This window comes from Lissotriton vulgaris, unplaced genomic scaffold (assembly GCF_964263255.1).
Source record: "Lissotriton vulgaris unplaced genomic scaffold, aLisVul1.2 SCAFFOLD_1163, whole genome shotgun sequence".
NCBI classification, from domain to species: domain Eukaryota; kingdom Metazoa; phylum Chordata; class Amphibia; order Caudata; family Salamandridae; genus Lissotriton; species Lissotriton vulgaris.
The window spans coordinates 317,952-322,478 of NW_028242180.1; positions in this window are offsets into that span (position 1 = coordinate 317,952).

Here is a 4,527-nt window from a genome sequence, read left to right on the forward strand (position 1 = left end):
AAAAATAAAACATTTGAAAACGGACCATTTTCCACATTTCTGAAGCATGACGTAATGGGGGGGTGTTATCTCTTTTGTCGAAAATCAGCAGTTTTTGCTCGAACATTAAATGCCTCCAAATGGTATTTAATTAACTTCCCGGGGTGAAGAAACCCTTTTTGAGAACTCAGAGTGAGTAAATTGGCCATTTTCATGCACTTTTAACCATTCCATAAATCTTGTGTTTTGGGCCCCTGGAAGCATGAAAATCACTTTAAACATGCTAATTTTAGCTCTAACACTGATGATCCACCTACAAATGTGAACTGACGTTCAAAAATAAAACATTTGAAAACGGACCATTTTCCACATTTCTGAAGCATGACGTAATGGGGGGGTGTTATCTCTTTTGTCGAATATCAGCCGTTTTTGCTCGAACATTAAATGCCTCCAAATGGTATTTATTTCTCTTCCCGAGCCCCTGGAAGCATGAAAATCACTTTAAACATGCTAATTTTAGCTCTAACACTGATGATCCACCTACAAATGTGAACTGACGTTCAAAAATAAAACATTTGAAAACGGACCATTTTCCACATTTCTGAAGCATGACGTAATGGGGGGGTGTTATCTCTTTTGTCGAAAATCAGCCGTTTTTGCTCGAACATTAAATGCCTCCAAATGGTATTTATTTCTCTTCCCGAGCCCCTGGAAGCATGAAAATCACTTTAAACATGCTAATTTTAGCTCTAACACTGATGATCCACCTACAAATGTGAACTGACGTTCAAAAATAAAACATTTGAAAACGGACCATTTTCCACATTTCTGAAGCATGACGTAATGGGGGGGTGTTATCTCTTTTGTCGAAAATCAGCCGTTTTTGCTCCAACATTAAATGCCTCCAAATGGTATTTATTTCACTTCCCGAGCCCCTGGAAGCATGAAAATCACTTTAAACATGCTAATTTTAGCTCTAACACTGATGATCCACCTACAAATGTGAACTGACGTTCAAAAATAAAACATTTGAAAACGGACCATTTTCCACATTTCTGAAGCATGACGTAATGGGGGGGTGTTATCTCTTTTGTCGAAAATCAGCCGTTTTTGCTCGAACATTAAATGCCTCCAAATGGTATTTATTTCACTTCCCGAGCCCCTGGAAGCATGAAAATCACTTTAAACATGCTAATTTTAGCTCTAACACTGATGATCCACCTACAAATGTGAACTGACGTTCAAAAATAAAACATTTGAAAACGGACCATTTTCCACATTTCTGAAGCATGACGTAATGGGGGGGTGTTATCTCTTTTGTCGAAAATCAGCCGTTTTTGCTCGAACATTAAATGCCTCCAAATGGTATTTATTTCACTTCCCGAGCCCCTGGAAGCATGAAAATCACTTTAAACATGCTAATTTTAGCTCTAACACTGATGATCCACCTACAAATGTGAACTGACGTTCAAAAATAAAACATTTGAAAACGGACCATTTTCCACATTTCTGAAGCATGACGTAATGGGGGGGTGTTATCTCTTTTGTCGAAAATCAGCCGTTTTTGCTCGAACATTAAATGCCTCCAAATGGTATTTAATTAACTTCCCGAGCCCCTGGAAGCATGAAAATCACTTTAAACATGCTAATTTTAGCTCTAACACTGATGATCCACCTACAAATGTGAACTGACGTTCAAAAATAAAACATTTGAAAACGGACCATTTTCCACATTTCTGAAGCATGACGTAATGGGGGGGTGTTATCTCTTTTGTCGAAAATCAGCCGTTTTTGCCCGAACATTAAATGCCTCCAAATGGTATTTAATTAACTTCCCGAGCCCCTGGAAGCATGAAAATCACTTTAAACATGCTAATTTTAGCTCTAACACTGATGATCCACCTACAAATGTGAACTGACGTTCAAAAATAAAACATTTGAAAACGGACCATTTTCCACATTTCTGAAGCATGACGTAATGGGGGGGTGTTATCTCTTTTGTCGAAAATCAGCCGTTTTTGCTCGAACATTAAATGCCTCCAAATGGTATTTAATTAACTTCCCGAGCCCCTGGAAGCATGAAAATCACTTTAAACATGCTAATTTTAGCTCTAACACTGATGATCCACCTACAAATGTGAACTGACGTTCAAAAATAAAACATTTGAAAACGGACCATTTTCCACATTTCTGAAGCATGACGAATGGGGGGGTGTTATCTCTTTTGTCGAAAATCAGCCGTTTTTGCTCGAACATTAAATGCCTCCAAATGGTATTTAATTAACTTCCCGGGGTGAAGAAACCCTTTTTGAGAACTCAGAGTGAGTAAATTGTCCATTTTCATGTACTTTTAACCATTCCATAAATCTTGTGTTTTGGGCCCCTGGAAGCATGAAAATCACTTTAAACATGCTAATTTTAGCTCTAACACTGATGATCCACCTACAAATGTGAACTGACGTTCAAAAATAAAACATATGAAAACGGACGATTTTCCACATTTCTGAAGCATGACGTAATGGGGGGGTGTTATCTCTTTTGTCGAAAATCAGCCGTTTTTGCTCGAACATTAAATGCCTCCAAATGGTATTTAATTAACTTCCCGGGGTGAAGAAACCCTTTTTGAGAACTCAGAGTGAGTAAATTGGCCATTTTCATGCACTTTTAACCATTCCATAAATCTTGTGTTTTGGGCCCCTGGAAGCATAAAAATCACTTTAAACATGCTAATTTTAGCTCTAACACTGATGATCCACCTACAAATGTGAACTGACGTTCAAAAATAAAACATTTGAAAACGGACCATTTTCCACATTTCTGAAGCATGACGTAATGGGGGGGTGTTATCTCTTTTGTCGAAAATCAGCCGTTTTTGCTCGAACATTAAATGCCTCCAAATGGTATTTATTTCACTTCCCGAGCCCCTGGAAGCATGAAAATCACTTTAAACATGCTAATTTTAGCTCTAACACTGATGATCCACCTACAAATGTGAACTGACGTTCAAAAATAAAACATTTGAAAACGGACCATTTTCCACATTTCTGAAGCATGACGTAATGGGGGGGTGTTATCTCTTTTGTCGAAAATCAGCCGTTTTTGCTCGAACATTAAATGCCTCCAAATGGTATTTAATTAACTTCCCGAGCCCCTGGAAGCATGAAAATCACTTTAAACATGCTAATTTTAGCTCTAACACTGATGATCCACCTACAAATGTGAACTGACGTTCAAAAATAAAACATTTGAAAACGGACCATTTTCCACATTTCTGAAGCATGACGTAATGGGGGGGTGTTATCTCTTTTGTCGAAAATCAGCCGTTTTTGCTCGAACATTAAATGCCTCCAAATGGTATTTAATTAACTTCCCGAGCCCCTGGAAGCATGAAAATCACTTTAAACATGCTAATTTTAGCTCTAACACTGATGATCCACCTACAAATGTGAACTGACGTTCAAAAATAAAACATTTGAAAACGGACCATTTTCCACATTTCTGAAGCATGACGTAATGGGGGGGTGTTATCTCTTTTGTCGAAAATCAGCCATTTTTGCTCGAACATTAAATGCCTCCAAATGGTATTTAATTAACTTCCCGAGCCCCTGGAAGCATGAAAATCACTTTAAACATGCTAATTTTAGCTCTAACACTGATGATCCACCTACAAATGTGAACTGACGTTCAAAAATAAAACATTTGAAAACGGACCATTTTCCACATTTCTGAAGCATGACGTAATGGGGGGGTGTTATCTCTTTTGTCGAAAATCAGCCGTTTTTGCTGGAACATTAAATGCCTCCAAATGGTATTTAATTAACTTCCCGGGGTGAAGAAACCCTTTTTGAGAACTCAGAGTGAGTAAATTGGCCATTTTCATGCACTTTTAACCATTCCATAAATCTTGTGTTTTGGGCCCCTGGAAGCATGAAAATCACTTTAAACATGCTAATTTTAGCTCTAACACTGATGATCCACCTACAAATGTGAACTGACGTTCAAAAATAAAACATTTGAAAACGGACCATTTTCCACATTTCTGAAGCATGACGTAATGGGGGGGGGGGGTGTTATCTCTTTTGTCGAAAATCAGCCGTTTTTGCTCGAACATTAAATGCCTCCAAATGGTATTTATTTCACTTCCCGAGCCCCTGGAAGCATGAAAATCACTTTAAACATGCTAATTTTAGCTCTAACACTGATGATCCACCTACAAATGTGAACTGACGTTCAAAAATAAAACATTTGAAAACGGACCATTTTCCACATTTCTGAAGCATGACGTAATGGGGGGGTGTCATCTCTTTTGTCGAAAATCAGCCGTTTTTGCTCGAACATTAAATGCCTCCAAATGGTATTTATTTCTCTTCCCGAGCCCCTGGAAGCATGAAAATCACTTTAAACATGCTAATTTTAGCTCTAACACTGATGATCCACCTACAAATGTGAACTGACGTTCAAAAATAAAACATTTGAAAACGGACCATTTTCCACATTTCTGAAGCATGACGTAATGGGGGGGTGTTATCTCTTTTGTCGAATATCAGC